This window comes from Giraffa tippelskirchi, chromosome 7 (genome assembly GCF_054371585.1).
Source record: "Giraffa tippelskirchi isolate mGirTip1 chromosome 7, T2T-mGirTip1v1.2.pri, whole genome shotgun sequence".
Taxonomy (NCBI): domain Eukaryota; kingdom Metazoa; phylum Chordata; class Mammalia; order Artiodactyla; family Giraffidae; genus Giraffa; species Giraffa tippelskirchi.
Window position 1 is genome coordinate 107,308,843 of NC_137281.1, and position 18,504 is coordinate 107,327,346.

The window sequence follows — 18,504 nt, forward strand, 5'->3', positions numbered from 1 at the left end:
TTTTGCTGGTTTCTTTGGTTAACTTATTAGAATACTATATTAAAATGAAGCAGAAGTGTAATAGGTTTATGTTAGCATTTATATATTCTGATAATAATTTCTCTTTTTATTATCTCTTTTTGATTTACCTACTATATCATTCATAGTTCACTTTTCCTCATATGTACTTTTAAACTGATAATTTAAAAGTGATTATAAAGACAATGTCAAAAAATCTAGAAGGAAGAATCATATGTATTTCGACCTAAGTTCTTTCTGCAATTTGGGTTACAGGCAAATGCATTTTTTATTGCTGTAACTATGCTATAATTTTGTATCCCACTTTTTACTTGATACCATACTATAAATAGTTTCCATATTTTATATATCTGTATAATATTCCAAGCTTTAGCATTTATTTTTTTATTATTGCTGTGATTAAGAACTTTGTTTCAGTTTGGACATTTTGGTTGAAGAGTAGGTAGTTTTAATGGATAACTCTGTGTTCATATGTTTTTGGTTTTATTTATTTTTATATGAATTGTCTGTTTCTGATATCAGACTGGTACTTGCAATATCTCTTTGCAACTGAACAATCATTCACATCACAGAGGTTTACTTTTTCAACTTTCTGCCTTTACCATTGAATAATTCTTGCATCTCATCCCCCTAAAAGAGTAATCTCATCTATTCAACAAGGTCCAGTTAAACCTTAACCTCTTTATTTAACTTTATCTGAACTTCTCTGATCTTCTGTAGCATAGGATATATAGTGATGTTCAGTAAATATGTGTTGACTCAAAATTAAATCAGGGACTAGTCATTTATAACTCAATAAAAATTAGTTTAATAACATTATTTTATTGAAAGTTGTGAAGATCTGAGAAAACTGTAATGATTTAATCATTAACTTTATTTTCCTTTTTGTGTATGCAGAAGAATATTACATATAAAAAATTTAAGTCCAATTCTAAATGATTTAAAATTTTAAATTATATGAAAGCACTGTGATATAATTTAATTGACATGATTTTTTCATAGTGGTACAAAAAATAATGCTATATTTTATCATCTATAGCATCTTGAATTCAAACATACTTGAGGTCAGATATGGTGGGAAAGAGAGTGTATATTCTGGGTACCTAGGAGGTTAGAAAGGAAGACCCAGGGAAGAGAAGAGGAACACAGAAATGAGGACTTGGAAGATGTCAAAAGCAAATGTCAAAATATTATGTGATGACAGTTCTGTATATTCCAGAGTTAACAATGAATTGCATACTCCCTTGCATGATTCCCTTGTATTTCTTGTGTGCTGGCTCTGTCTTCCCAACTAGATTATACATTTTGCAAATGAAAGATGGTGTATTCTTCTCTCACAGAGCTGGCAAAGCACTTGAGTTGCAAGTCTCTGGTTGGCCTTAGGTGACTGTGCTTGGTTTCATCTAAGCATACATGCATTAGAAAGATATTTCTGTTTGAACTCTAACCAGAAAATCAAATTATCCTTTCATATTTCTGGTCTTGTGAGTTAATATGATCAGAATCTTATTAGCATACAAAAGACGCTGTTCTCTATTTAAGACCACTCTGCTAACTAGATACCCCACTGACTGTACTCCCATGCTTATTGATAAATATTTGAATGTAACAAAACCAACACAACTTTAACAGTGAAAATATATAAACTGATGCCAAAAGAAAGAATGGAAATCTTTATATTCACCCCTAAATTCTCTAATGGTATATATAATGAAAAAATTGTCTTCTACCTCCCTATGTAGGAAAAAAATCATTTCTTTCTACTGTGTGTTTCCTTCCCATGTGTCTCCCTTACTAGTCACACAGAACACTTGACTCTGTTCACTAACTATGTGGAGGATTTTCTCCACGACACCAGCTGGGTGTTCTACAATGTAATTTAATTCTGACATCATCTACCTGGACTTAGCATCAGATCCCACAGGTTAAGGGCTCAGTCCCACAAGATTGCCCCTCCCACCACATTTCAGATGCCAATTGCTAGTAGATCCCAGGTTACCCACAACTTCTGCCCGATTTGGATACAATTCAGAGGTTCCAAAGACCCCCCTCGACAAGTTTGATTAATTCTCTAGAACTTGAGGAAACACATTCATCAGTTTATTAAAGCATATGATAAAGGATAGAGATGAATAAAGGGCTTCCCAGGTGGCTCAATGGTAAAGAATACGCCTGCCAAGGCAGGAGATGCAGGAGATGCGCGTTCAATCCCTGGGTCATGAAGATTCCCCTGGAGGAAGAAATCGCAACCCATTCCAGTAGTCTGACCCGGGAAATTCCACGAACAGAGGAACACGGTGGGCTGTACAGTCCATGGAGTTGCAGGGTCGGACATGACTGAGCAGTTGAGCATGCACATACATAGATGAATAGCCAGATGAAGAGATACATAGGGCCAGGTCTGGGAGGGTCCGGAGTACAGCAGTTTCTGTTCCCATTGAGTTGGGATGCATCACCAACCTCCATTATAGATGTGTTCATCAGTTTAAAAGTTCTCCAAACAACCTTACTTTGGGGATTTTATGGAGGCGTCATCACATAGGCATAATGGATCATTAACTCTATTTTCAGCACTTCTTTCTTCTCAAGATGAAAGGTGAGGAGTGAAGTAAAAGTTGCTCAGTAGTGTTCAACTCTTTGCAACCCCATGGACTATACAGTCCATGGAATTCTCTAGGCCAGAATACTGGAGTGGGTAGCTTTTCCCTTTTCCAGGGGATCTTCCCAACCCAGGTCTCCTGCATTACAGGCAGATTCTTTACCAGCTGAGCCACAAGGTAAGGAGGGTGAGGCTTAAAATAACAGACTTCTAATCATGACTTGGTCCTTCTGATGGCAAGCCCTCATCCAGGGCCATTTAGGAGCCCACTCAGAGTCACATCATTAGAACAAAAGATGCCCCTAGTGGTCTCATCACTTAGAATCTTACAAGGATTTTGGGAACCCTGTGCCAAGAACCACGGGCAGAGATCGATATATATACATATATATATATATATATATATACATATACATCCACATATATACATATATATGTATATATTCTATTAGCTATATAATATGCTGATATAGATATATGGATATATATCCTATTATCTTAGCATTTACTATACAGATTTATTTTTAATTTTTTTCAAATATTTTTAAAGATATTTTCAAACAACCCATAAACACAAGAAAATAAATAAACAGGAGTAGAGGGAAGAGAAAGGAGTACAGGTGAAGAAAGCAAACAGAAGATGTGATTCTAAGATCTGGAGGTAGTGGATCAAGGTTGTTTGTGGATTTACTCACTATTGACAATTGCAACCGTACTAAAACATTTTGCCCTGAACACAATGAAGTTTTGGAGGAAAGGTCAGTCCCCAGATCTCTCATGCATTGGAAGCAGCTTCATTTTCAATTTAACCTTGTAGGCTTATTCTGGGAATAACATTGTTTTCTTTACTCAGTGTACTGAGTACAATGCATGTGACTCAGGAAACAGATGTTATTAAAATCTTTATACTTATTTGTCCTAAAATATCCTTGCATTACTGGAGTTTAATTTTTTTAACATTATTATGAGCAAGATTTCTTCCAGAAATCAGTTAACAGCAAGAACAATGAAGATAAATAAGCTAATGTATTTGCTTTACTCGGGCAACATGTTTTCCGGATGTAACATCTTCCAGAGTATTCTTAAATCACTTTGGAGCTTATTTTTAAGTCAATATTCTCTTCTCTTCATAACAAAATATTTCCATCAATTTATAATCTTTTTAATACTGTATTTGCTTTGGAGATTTATCAAAAGCCTGGAGGCAAATAGGGAGTTAGGAAAGAGATCTCAAAGTATTCAGACCAGAAGGGGAAATATGTGCAGTGAACTGAAGGGAAGAAATGAAGCTTGTTCTCTGTGAACCTCAATTCAAAATGTCCAGACACTTGACTCATCATCCACTACTACTCCAGTGGAAGGATGAAAAGAAGAGAAAATTGGGGGAAAATATTTAGAAGACTAAATTGCCAAGACTTAAAAAATTGCAGGGCTTCCCAGGTGGCTCAGCAGTAAAGAATCTGCCTGCCATGTAGGAAACTCAGGTTCAATCCCTGGGTCGGGAAGATCCCCTAAAGGAAGAAATGGCAACCCACTTCAGTATTTTTGCCTGGGAAATTCCATGGACAGAGGAGCCTGGCGGGCTACAGTCCAGAGGGTATCGAAGAGTCGAACAGGAGCACCCATGCAGAAAAAAAAAAGCACAGTGGAGAGAACACAGTCTATGGAATCACACCTGATCTTTTTTTTTCCTTTTACACAAGCTACTATTTTAATACTTTATTTTTTTAATTAATTTAATTTTAATTGAAGGCAAATTACTTTAAAATATTGTAATGTTTTTTGCCATACATTGACATGAATCAGCCATGGGTGTACATGTGTTCCCCATCCTGACCCTGCCTCCCACCTTCCTCCCCATCCCATCCCTCAGGGTCATCCCAGTGCTCCGGCCCTGAGCACCCTGTCTCATGCATCAAACCTGGACTGGCAATCTATTTCACATATGGTAATATACATGTTTCAATGCTATTCTCTCAAATCATCCCACCCTCGCCTTCTCCCACAGAGTCCAAAAGTCTGTTCTTTACATCTGTGTCTCTTTTGCTATCTCGCATATAGGGTCATTGTTACCATCTTTCTAAATTCCATATATATGTGTTAACATACTGTATTGGTATTTTTCTTTCTGACTTACTTCACTCTGTATAATAGGCTCCAGTTTCATCCACCTCATTAGAACTGATTCAAATGCATTCTTTTTAATAGCTCAGTAATATTCCATTGTGTATATGTACCACAGCTTCCTTATCCATTCATCTGCCGATAGACATCTAGGGTGCTTCCATGTCCTAGCTATTGTAAACAGTGCTGTGATGAACATTGGGGTACCTGTGTCTCTTTCAATTCTGGTTTCCTCGGTGTGTATGCCCAGCAGTGGGATTGCTGGGTCGTATGGCAGTTCTATTTCCAGTTTTTTAAGGAATCTCCACACTGTTCTCCATAGTGGCTGTGCTAGTTTGCATTCCCACCAACAGTGTAAGAGGGTTCCCTTTTCTCCACACCCTCTCCAGCATTTATTGCTTGTAGACTTTTTGACAGTAGCCATCCTGACTGGTGTGAGATGGTACCTCATTGTGGTTTTGATTTGCATTTCTCTGATAATGAGTGATGTTGAGCATCTTTTCATGTGTTTGTTAGCCATCTGTATGTCTTCTTTGGAGAAATGTCTGTTTAGTTCTTTGGCCCATTTTTTGATTGGGTCATTTATTTTTCTGGAATTGAGCTGCGTGACCTGCTTGAATATTTTGGAATTAATTCTTTGTCAGTTGCTTCATTTGCTATTATTTTCTCCCATTCTGAAGGCTGTCTTTTCACCTTGCTGATAGTTTCCTTCATTGTGCAAAAGCTTTTAAGTTTAATTAGGTCCCATTTGTTTATTTTTGCTTTTATTTCCATCACTCTGGGAGGTAGGTCATAGAGGATCCTGCTGTGATTTATGTCAGAGAGTGTTTTGCCTATGTTTTCCTCTAGTTTTATAGTTTCTGGTCCTACATTTAGATCTTTAATTCATTTTGAGTTTATCTTTGTGTATGGTGTTAGAAAGTGTTCTAGTTTCATTCTTTTACAAGTGGTTGACCAGTTTTCACAGCACCACTTGTTAAAGAGATTGTCTTTTCTCCATTGTATATTCTTGCCTCCTTTGTCAAAGATAAGGTGTCCATAGGTGTGTGGATTTATCTCTGGACTTTCTATTTTGTTCCATTGATCTGTATTTCTGTCTTTGTGCCAGTACCATACTGTCTTGATGACTGTAGCTTTGTAGTATAGTCTTAAATCAGGCAGGTTGATTCCTTCAGCTCCATTCTTCTTTCTCAAGATTGCTTTGGCTAGTCGAGGTTTCTTGTATTTCCATACATATTGTGAAATTATTTGTTCTAGTTCTCTGAAAAATATCATTGGTAGCTTGATAGGGATTGCATTGAATCTATAGATTGCTTTGAGCAGTATACTCATTTTCACCATATTGATTCTTCCGATCCATGAACATGGTCTATTTGTCCATCTATTTGTGTCATTTTTTATTTTTTTCATCAGTGTTTTATAGTTTTCTATATATAGGTCTTTTGTTTCTTTAGGTAGATTTATTCCTAAGTATTTTATTCTTTTCACTGCAATGGTGAATGGAATTGTTTCCTTAATTTCTCTTTCTGTTTTCTCATTGTTAGTGTATAGGAATGCAAGGGATTTATGTGCGTTAATTTTATATCCTACAACTTTACTATATTCATTGATTAGCTCTAGTAATTTTCTGGTGGTGTCTTTAGGGTTTTCTATGTAAAGGATCATGTCATCTGCAAACAGTGAGAGTTTTACTTCTTCTTTTCCAGTCTGGATTCTTTTTATTCCTTTTTCTTCTCTGATTGTTGTGGCTAAAACTTCCAAATCTATGTTGAATAGTAGTGATGAGAGTGGGCACCCTTGACTTGTTCCTGACTTTAGAGGAAATGCTTTCAATTTTTCACCATTGAGGATAATGTTTGCTGTGGGTTTATCATATATGGCTTTTATTATGTTGAGGTATGTTCCTTCTATGCCTGCTTTGTGGAGGGTTTTTTTACTATAAACAGATGTTGAATTTTGTCAAAGGCTTTCTCTGCATCTACTGAGATAATCATATGGTTTTCATCTTTTAATTTGTTAATGTGCACACCTGATCTTCAAGCCCAGCTCTGTAACTAACCAACTAATCACCCTGGGTAACTTACTTAACCTTTTGGAGACTCTATTTTCTCAACTGTCAAATGTCAGTTTATAATACCTATCTCATTTGGCTGCTGGAAATATTAAAGAGGCTTTTTTTGTGTGTGTGGTGGTTGCTGTTTTGGGTTTTTTTCTGGCTGTGCCACATGCAGGGATCTTAGTTCCTTGACCAGGAACTAAGATCCCATCACAATTGCAGTGGAAACCCAGAGTCTTAGCCACTGGACCTCCAGGGAAGGCCTTAGGAGTTCTTACAAGACTCTACTAATGATCCCTTTCCTGAAACTTCAATCTCTTCATCTCTTCACGCTCCTTTTCTCAGACATTTTTTTAGTCTTATGCTTCTCTTTGCTTTACGGTCCATTATTTCATCTTGGATAACATGATGCCAAATGCTGATCAGAACTTTTCCAAATAATTTTCATGGAGCACAAATTCCATAAAGGTTAGTAGAATAGGATTACTTAAGAAAAAGTGCCCCCTGTGGTTAAATAAATCTAGGTAATACTGGGTTAGAAAAAAAATTAAATAAGATTCTTTTAGAAGAGGATTTCTTGGTCTTTTATGAACTCATATGTATCAGAAGTCTCTAAGAGAGGTGAATAGTGTGTGGTTTTCACAAATTTAATTGACATTATGACCCTTCTTCCTGAAGAATCATATGAGGCTAGTATTTCCCCTAAACATTTTTTGGCAGTGGGACACAATTCAAAGTCTCTTAACTGTTACCACATCCTTTTTTTTTTTTTTTCCCACTCTGTCTTTTTTTTTTGTAAATCCTAGTTTGGAGGTGCTCTCTCCAGCTTGCCCTCTTGCAATCATCAACTGGGCTATATTTGGCTGAGTTAAAAGATGTCCATTTAGTAAAAGAAGTCTTGTCAATGATAATTAACAAGGCTGGGATGAAGAAGATTCAACTAAATAGCAAAGGTTTTAAAAGATCAAATCTTGTTGATTCATAGTCTTGGGAAGCAGAAGAAAACCGCAAGAATAAATGTGCTGCTCTTGTGAAGGATGTTGATAATGGGGATGCTACACATATGAGGGGTGGAAAGGGTATATGAGAAACCCATGCATTCTACTCAGTTTTGCTGTTAACCTAAAACTGCTCTAAAAAATAAAGCCTATTTAAAAAAACTGAAAGAAACATAAAAACAAACATAAAGAGCATTCTGACATTGGGGAAAAGGACCACTGATGCTAGATAAATAAAATTTTTTCTTTATGAATTATTTTTAAAATCATTTTAAGATTTCTGTAAAAACCAAGATTTTATATAATTTCATTATACCACTTATACTATTTTATATCATTTGTCTACATCATGACAATTCAGTTATCCAAGCCACAGGATAATAAATTACTACCAGATCATCAGTTAGACTTTTTCAATCTTGTGGTCCAAAGCCTAGGTGACTTAAGAGATTAACCAGCAGAATTTTTCCAAGTCTTTGAAATATGATCCTGAGATGACATGAAGGGAAATTTTTCAACAGTTTATATTCCAAGGTGTAAAATATGGTTCTGAGATGACATGAAGGGAAATTTTTTAATATTTTAGGGCTGAATTTAGCTATCTTGATATGATTTTATGATGAGTGTTTTATACACATAAGCATGCATAACATGTTACAGCTAATTCATTTTACTAACATTTCGATGAGAGAATGGAAGAACTGTTCAACAACTTCCCACTCCTCTTAAATAGAGTTTAACTAATACCCAAACTCCTGACATTCTTTACCTTCTCTCTCAGTGTTCCTATAAGCATATTCTATTTTGTCTATCTGCAGATTTCTGGGCAAAAGCTTTAACTCTACCATTGTAACAGATGTCTTGGCTTGAGAAGAAGGTGGGACCCAGACTCACCAGGATCCAGCATTGCGAACACCTCTCTGTTCATCTGCCTGGGAAGGGGGAAGTTCAGAAAGCTCCTCTTTTCTCTTGGTTCCTCTCCCTTTCTTCTTATACCCCGGGGAGAAGGAATGTGGATCAGGTTTGATTAGTTGTCAGGGCATTGTTTCCACCAGGCTCTCTTTCAACTCCTTCCTCCTCTTGACTGGGTGCAGGAGGACGGAAATCTAGTTATCTCCCCCTGCCTCACCCTTCTATATGGCTGGGCCAGACTGGGCCTGAGCCGTGGCCTTGGCCAGCTCCATACCGAGGCAAAGCACCTGTGCCATTTTTCTCTGTGGTGTCATCTGACCAGGTGCTGGCAGGTGTCCTTCACCCAAACATTGGAGGTATATTCAAAAGTACCGAGGGACAATAACAACACACGTTAACTCCTCTGCTAACACTAGAGCCTCAGTTATTTGGAGACTAAGACAAGATTTGAGCTCAGGCAGTTTGGTTCTCAAGCCAATATTCTTACATACTAGAAAATTCTGTCAAGTGATCTCACCTAGGATTACCTGCTTGGGCAGACATGAACAAGGCTGAAGAGAGGGACAATTTTATTTGGAACACTATTTTTTGATTAAAAATATTTGGAGCCAGCTTTACAACAAATATTAAAGGGACTTATATAGTCAAGAAATACAAGAGAAGAAAAAAATCTATAAAATCAACCCCAAACAATTAAGAAAATGGCAATAGGAACATATATATCAATAATTACTTTAAATGTAAACAGATTAAACGCTCCAACCAAAAGACACAGACTGGGTGAATGGATACAAAAACAAGACCCATATATATGCTGTCTATAAGAAACCCACTTCAGATCTAAAGACATATATAGACTGAAAGTAAGAGGATGGAAAATTATATTCCATCCAAATGGGAAGCAAAAGAAAGCTGGAGTAGCAATCGTCATATCAGACAAAATAGACCTTAAAATAAGGAATATTACAAGAGATAAGGAAGGACATAATGATCAAGGGATCAATCCAAGAGGAAGACATAACAATTGTAAATATCTATGTACCCAACATAGGAGCACCTCAATACATAAGACAAACACTAACAGACATAAAAGGAGAAATTGACAGTAACACAATAATAGTAGGAGACTTTAACACCCCACTCACACCAATGGATGGGTCATCAAAACATAAAATTAATCAGGAAACACAAGTCTTAAATGATACAGTAGATGAGATGGATCTCACTGGTATCTTCAGGACATTCCATCCAAATGCAGAAGAATACACCTTCTTCTCAAGTGCATATGGAACATTCTCCAGGATAGATCACATCTTGGATCACAAGTCAAACCTCAGTAAATTTAAGAAAATTGAAATTGTATCAAGCATCTTCTCCTACCACAATGCTATAAGACTAGATATCAACTACAAGAAAAAAACTGTAAAAAAACACAAACACATGGAGATTAAACAATATGTTTCTAAATAACCAACAGGTTGCTGAAGAAATCAAAAGGGAAATCAAAAAATTTCTAAAAAACAAGTGACAGTGAAAACATGACAACTCAAAACCTATGGGATGCAGCAAAAGCAGTTCTAACAGGGAAGTTATAGCGATACAATCCTACCTCAAGAAACAAGAAAAACATCAACTAGACAACCTAACTTTACACCTAAAACAACTGGGAAAAGAACAAAAAAAAACCCAAAATTAGTAGAAGGAAAGAAATCATAAAGATCTGAGCAGAAATAAATGAAAAAGAAATAAAAGAAACAATCATAAAGATTAATAAAACTAAAAGCTGGTTCTTTGAGAAGATAAACAAGATTGACAAGCCTTTAGCCAGACTCATCAAGAAAAAAAAGAGAGAAGAATCAAATCAACAAAATTAGAAATGAAAAAGGAGAGGTTACAACAGACAATGCAGAAATACAAAGGATTATAAGAGACTATTATGAACAACTATAAATAAAATGGATAAATGGATAAAATGGATATTATGAACAACTATAAATAAAATGGATAACCTGGAAGAAATGGGCAGATTCTTAAAAAAGTTCAATCTTCCGAGACTGAACCAGGAAGAAATAGAAATTATGAACAACCCAATTACAAGCACTGAAATTGAAGCTGTGATCAAAAATCTTCCAAAAAACAAAGCCTAGGACCAGATGGCTTCACAGAAGAATTCTATCAAACATTTAGAGAAGAGCTCATGCCTATCCTTCTAAAACTCCTTCAAAAAACTGTAGAGAAAGGAACACTTCCAAACTCATTCCACGAGGCCACCGTCACCCTGATACCAAAACCAAATAAAGACAGCACAAAAAAAGAAAACTACAGGTCAACATCACTGATGAACATAGATGCAAAAATCCTCAACAAAAAATTTTAGCAAACAGAATTCAGCAACACATCAAAAAAGCTCATACACCATGATCAAGTTGGGTTTATTCCAGGGATGCAAAGATTCTTCAATATACACAAATCATTCAATGTGATACACTATATTAACAAATTGAAAGATAAAAACCCTATGATAATCTCAATAGATGCAGAAAAAGCCTTTGACAAAATTCAGCACCCATTTATGATGAAAACTCTTTAAAAAACAGGCATACAAGGAACCTACCTCAACATAGTAAAGGCCGTATATGATAAGCCTGCAGTAAACATTATTCTCAATGGTGAAAAACTGAAAGCATTCCCCCTAAAATCAGGAACAAAACAAGGGTATCCACTTTCATCACTATTATTCAACGTAGTTTTGGAAGTCCTAGCTACAGCAATCAGAGAAGAGAAAGAAATAAAAGGAATCCAGATAGGAAAAGAAGAAGTAAAGCTCTCACTGTTTGTAGATGACATGATACTGTACACAGAAAACCCTAAAGATAGTATCAGAAAATTACTAGCACTAATCAGTGAATTTAGCAAAGTTACAGAATACAAAATCAATACACAGAAATCACTTGCATTTCTATACACTAACAATGAAAAATCAGAAAGAGAAATTAAGGAATCAATCCCATTCACCATTACAACAAAAAGAATAAAATATCTAGGAATAAACTTACCTATGAAGACAAAAGAACTGCACACAGAAAATTATAAGACACTGATGAAAGTAATCAAGGTGACATAAACAGATGGAGAGATATTCCATGTTCCTGGGTAGGAAGAATCAATGTTATGAAAATGACTATACTGCCAAACACAATCTACAGATTCAATGTGATCCCCATCAAATTACTGATGGCATTCTTCATAGAACTAGAATAAAAAATTTCACAATTCATATGGAGACACAAAAGACCCCGAATAGCCAAAGCAGTCTTGAGAAAGAAGAATGGAACTGGAGGAATCAACCTTCCTGACTTCAGGTTATACTACAAAGCTGCATTCATCAAGACACTATGGTACTGGCACAAAAACAGAAATATAGACCTATGGAACAAGATAGAAAGCCCAGAAATAAACCCATGCACCTATGGGTACTTTAGTTTTGACAGAGGCGAGAATATACAATGGGGCAAAGACAGCCTCTTCAACAAATGGTGCTGGGAAAACTGGACAGCTACATGTAAAAGAATGAAATTTGAACACTTCCTAACAGCATACACAAAGATAAACTCAAAATGGAATAAAGATCTAAATGTAAGACCAGAAACTGTAAAACTCTTAGAGAAAAACATGGGCAGAACACTCGATGACATAAATCAAAGCAAGCTCCTCTATGACCCACCTTCTAGAGTAATGGAAAGAAAAACAAAAGTAAACAAGTGGGACCTGATTAAACTTAAAAGCTTTTGCACAGCAAAGGAAACTCTAAGCAAGGTGAAAAGACAACCCTCAGAATGGGAAAAAATTACAGCAAATGAAACAACTGACAAAGGATTAATTTCCAAAATATACAAGCAGTGCATACAACTCAATACCAGAAAAACAAACAACCCAATCAAAAAGTGAGAAAAAGACATAAACAGACATTTCTCCAAAGAAGACACACAGGTGGCTAACAAAACACATGAAAAGATGATCAACATCGCTCCTTATTACAGTAATGCAGGCCAAAACTACAATGAGATATCACCTCACACCAGTCAGAATGGCCATCACCAAAAAGTCTACAAACAATAAATGCTGGAGAGGGGTGTGGAGAAACGGGAACGCTCTTGCACTGTTGGTGGGAATGTAAATTGATACAACCACTATGGAAGACAGTATGGAGATTCCTTAAAAAACTAGGACTAAAACCACCATATGACTCAGCAATCCCAATCCTAGGGATATACCTTGAGGAAACCAAAATTGAAAGAGACATATGTACCCAAAAGTTCACTGCAGCAATACTTACAATAGTTAGAACATGGAAGCAACCTATATGTTCATCGACAGATGAATGGATAAAGAAGTTGTGGTACATAATGCAGTGGAATATTACTCAGCCATGAAAAGGAATGGATTTGAGTCAGTTCTAATGAGGTGGATGAACTTAAAGCCTATTATTCAAAGTGAAGTAAATCAGAAAGAGAAAGATAAATACCATATTCTAACGTATAAATACAGAATCTAGAAAAATGGTACTGAAGAATTTATTTACAGGGCAGCAGTGGAGAAGCAGACATAGAGAACAGACTCATGGACATGGGGAGAGGGGAGGAGAGGGTGAGATGTATGGAGAGACTAACATGGAAACTTACATAACCATATGTAAAATAGACAGCCAACAGGAATTTGCTCTATGGCTCAGGAAACTCAAACAGGGGTTCTATATCAACCTAGAGGGGTGGAATGGGGAGGGAGATGGGAGGGAGGTTCAAAAGGGAGGGGATATATGTATACCTATGGCTGAGTCATGTTGAGGTTTGACAGAAAACAACAAAGTTCTGTACAGCAATTATCATTCAATTAAAAAATAAATAAATTTTTAAAATAAAAAATATATTTGGAGCAAATGTGATAAAATATTAACATTTATCCATGTGAAGTTTTGAAATGTATAAAAAGTTTTTTCAAAATAAATGAAGATGGAGGAAAGAAAGAAGGAGAGGAGAAGGACGAAAAGGAGGAAAAAAGATGGATCTTAATTTCCAGATGGAAGACAAGAAGAAATTCCTCCAGATGTCCTGTCTATAAACTCCATCAAGACCCTGCCTCTAGCTCAGGTGCACAGTTCCCATCTACTGGGAACTCCAGCCCAAACTCATGATCAACAGACTTGATTTGTGTGCTTTTTAAATAAATATATATTTGGATATGCTGATTCTCAGTTGCAGCATGTAGGATCTAGTTCCCTGATCAGGGATCAAACTCAGGACCCCTGCATTGGCGCTTGGAGTCTTAGCCTGCATCACCCGGGAAATCCCTCAACAGCTTTGATTTTGAACAACCTAATTTCTCTCTGCTTCTCAACCCTGTTCATTCTTGGTCCATGATGCTTTGCCTCTAGAGCCTGTGGTCTTCTTGGCTTCAACCTGGATCTTCCTGATGATGCCCTGTTCTCCTCCCTAGCAGTGCTGTCTCTACCGCTCTGAGAGAGAGTGGGATCCAGTCACCCAAGAAGTGGGACTGACTTAGGGCAGGGTTTTCCTGACAGCCCCCTTGGAAGTCCCCACAGATCCATTGGGAGGTGCTGGCTCTGAATTAAGAATTTACATCTTTGAGGGAAATCCATTTCTGAAGAATGTATATGGATAAGCTCCATACAGTCAGCAAAAACAAGACCAGGAGCTGACTGTGGCTAAGATCATGAACTCCTTATTGCCAAATTCAGACTTAAATTGAAGAAGTAGGGAAAACCACTAGATCATTCACTTATGACCTAAATCAAATCCCTTATGATTATACAGTGGAAGTGACAAATCAATTTAAGGGATAAGATCTGATAGAGTGCCTGAAGAATAATGGATGGAGATTCGTGACATTGTATAGGAGGCAGTGATCAAGACCATCCCCAAGAAAAAGAAATGCAAAAAGGCTAAATGGTTGTCTGACAAGGCCTTACAAACAGCTGAGAAAAGGGGAGAAGCTAAAGGCAAAGGAGAAAAGGAAAGATATACCCATTCGAATGCAGAGTTCCAAAGAATAGCAAGGAGAGATAAGAAAGCCTTCCTCAGCAATCATTGCAAAGAAATAGAGGAAAACAATAGAATGGGAAAGACTAGAGATCTCTTCAAGAAAATTAGAGATACTAAGGGAAAATTTCATGCAAAAATGAGCACAATAAAGGACAGAAATGGTATGAACCTAACAGAAGCAGAAGATATTAAGAAGAGGTAGCAAGAATACACAGAAGATCTTCTGTGTATTACACAGAAGATTTTGTGTAATACACAAAAAAGATCTTCATGACCCAGATAACCACAATGGTGTGATCACTAACCTATAGCCAGACATCCTGGAATGTGAAGTCAAGTGGGCCTTAGGAAGCATCACTATGAACAAAGCTAGTGGAGGTCATAGAATTCCAGTTGAGCTATTTCAAATCCTAAAAGATGATGCTGTGAAAGTGCTACACTCAATATGCCAGCAAATCTGGAAAATGCAGCAGAGGCCACAGAACTGGAAAAGGTCAGTTTTCATTCCAATCCCAAAGAAAGGCAATGCTAAAGAATATTCAAACTACTGCACAATTGTACTCATCTCACACACTAGCAAAGTAATGCTCAAAATTCTCCAAGAGAGGCTTCAACAGTATGTGAACTGTGAACTTCCAGATGGTCAAGTTGGATTTAGAAAAGGCAGAGGAACCAGAGATCAAATTGCCAACATCTGCTGGATCATCAAAAAAGCAAGAGAGTTCCAGAAAAACATCTATTTCTGTTTTATTGACTATGCCAAAGCCTTTGACTGTGTGGATCACAATAAACTGTGGAAAATTCTGAAAGAGATGGGAATTCTAGACCACCTGACCTGCCTCCTGAAAAACCTGTATGCAGGTTAAGAAGCAACAGTTAGAACTGGACATGAAACAACAGACTGGTTCCAAATCAGCAAAGGAGTAAGTCAAGGCTGTTCATTGTCACCCTGCTTATTTAACTTCTACGCAAAGTACATCATGTGAAATGCTAGGCTGGATGAAGCACAAGCTGGAATCAAGACTGCCAGGAGAAATATCAATAACCTCAGATATGCAGATGACACCACCCTTATGGCACAAAGCAAAGAGGAACTAAAGAGCCTCTTGTTGAAGGTGAAAGAGGAGAGTGAAAAAGTTGGCTTAAAACTCAACATTTAGAAAACTAAGATAATGGCATCCGGTCCCATCACTTCATGGCAAAAAGATGGGGAAACAATGGAAACAGTGTCAGACTTTATTTTTTGGGGCTCCAAAATCACTGTAGATGGTGATTGCAGTCATGAAATTAAAAGATGCTTCCTCCTTGGAAGAAAAGCTATGATCAACCTAGACAGCATATTAAAAAGCAGAGACATTACTTTATCAACAAAGGTCCATCTAGTCAAAGCTATGGTTTTTCCAGTAGTCATGTATGGATATGAGAGCTGGACTATAAAGAAAGCTGAGCGCTGAAGAATTGACGCTTTTGAACTGTGGTGTTGAAGAAGACTCTTGAGAGTCCCTTGGACTGCAAACAGATCAAAGCAGTCCATCCTAAAGGAAATCAGTCTTGAATATTCATTGGAAGGACTGATGCTGAAGCTAAAACTCCAATACTTTGGCCACCTGATGTGAAGAACTGACTCATTTGAAAAGACCCTGATGCTGGGAAAGATTGAAGGCAGGAGAAGCGGACGACAGAGGATGAGATGGTTGGATGGCATCACCAATGCGATGGACATGAGTTTGAGTAGGCTCTGTTGGTGATGGACAGGGAAGCCTGGCGTGCTACAGTCCATGAGGTCACAGACAGTTGGATATGACTGAGCGACTGTAATGAACTGAACTGAACTGAATTACAGCATATTTGGAATTGGTTGAGTCATATATTTTCAAACAGATGAGGTTATTAAACACTCAGAGAGAAAAGGAAATTTAGAATGCCAGCTAATTTAGTATTTTCCTTTTTCAATGAAAGGAGACTTCTACTGAGGCTGATGTTATTTTATTGTACTGAGGGAAAAAATACGCATGATTTCTTATGTTTGTCGTAATTGTCTTCACTTTAAGCAACAACAAGGATTAAATAGGGTTTTGTTGATTAGGGTGGGGAGTTAATCACTCTGTTTAAAATATTCCATGGAAAAGTTATTTTCAAATTCCAGAGAACTAATTTGTATAATGTACTTTTAACCTTTATACATGCTGAATGACCAGGAAAACAGACAGTACAGCCCCAATTCTAAAGAAACTTGTGTATGAGCCAAATAGGACAAAATGGAATAATTTTCTAAGTGTTTTTGAAGTGAGATTGCCTTGGGCATTTTTAATGACAGCTTCCTCGATTTAAATTAATCATTTTTCTAAGCAGCAGATGTGTAACTGGGATGTGAACAATGGGAAAATGAGAAACATTAAGTATGATCCTAGCCCAAGCAACACTTCGTTTTAAACTTTTTATTTTGTTTTGGGGTATAGCTGATTAATAATGTTAACTGTTAACATTTCAATGTTATGTGGCTGCCTGGATGGAAGGGGAGTTTTGGGGAGAATAGACACATGTATATGTAAGGCTGAGTCCCTTCGCTGTTCACCTAAAACAGTCACAACGCTGTTAATCGGCCATTGTTGTTATTCAGTCGCTCAGCTGTGTCCGACTCTTTGCAACCCAATGGGCTGCAGCACGCCAGGCTTCCCTGTCGTACGCCAACTCCCGGAGCTTTCTCAAACTCATGTCCATTGAGTCAGTGATGCCATCCAACCATCTCATCCTCCGTCGTCCCCTTCTCCTCTCGCCTTCAATCTTTCCCAGCATCAGGGTCTTTTCTAACGAGTCAGCTCTTCACATCAGGAGGCCAAAGTATTGGAGCTTCAGCTTCAGCATCAGTTTTTCCATTGAATATTAAGGACTGACTTCCTTTAGGACTGACTAGTTTGATCTCCTTGCAGTTCAAGGGACTCTCAAGAGTCTTCTTCAACACCACAATTCAAAAGCATCAATTCAGGGCTCAGCCTTCTTTATGGTCCAACTCTCATATCCATACATGACTACTGGAAAAACCATAGCTTTGACTAGATGGACATTTGCTGGCAAAGTAATGTCTCCGCTTTTTCATACGCTGTCTAGGTTTGTCACAGTTTTTTTTCCAAGGAGCAAACGCCTTTTAGTTTCATGTCTGAAGACGCCATCTGCAGTGATTTTGGAGCCCATGAAAATAAAGTCTGTCACTTTTTCCATTGTTTCCCCATCTATTTGCCATGAAGTGATGGGACCAGATGCTATCATCTTACTTTTTTGAATGTTGAATTTTAAGCCAACTTTTTCACTCTCCTCTTTCACCTTCAACAAGAGGCTCTTTAGTTCCTCTTTGCTTTGTGCCATAAGGGTGGGGTCATCTGCATATCTGAGGTTATTGATATTTCTCCTGGCAGTCTTGATTCCAGCTTGTGCTTCATCGAGTAGGGCATTTCGCATGATGTACTTTGCATAGAAGTTAAATAAGCAGGGTGACAATATACAAACGACCTATTCCTTTCCCAGTTTGGAACCAGTCCATTTTTCCATGTCCTAGTCTAACTGTTGCTTCTTAACCTGCATACAGATTTCTCAGGAGGCAGGTAAGGTGGTATTCCCAGCTCTTGAAGAATTTTCCACAGTTTGTTGTGATCCACAGAGTTAATCGGCTATACTTCAATACAAAATAAAAAGGTTTTTTTTAAAGTGTTACTTGTCTAAAATTATTGGCAAAGTTATATT

General features: G+C 37.2%; 1 long non-coding RNA gene across 1 annotated transcript in view; it reads right to left on the reverse strand.

Moving 5' to 3' along the window:
- LOC145512819 (uncharacterized) overlaps positions 1-18,504 on the reverse strand; it is a 177,793-nt gene that overhangs the window by 102,356 nt on the left and 56,933 nt on the right. The window lies entirely within an intron of this gene.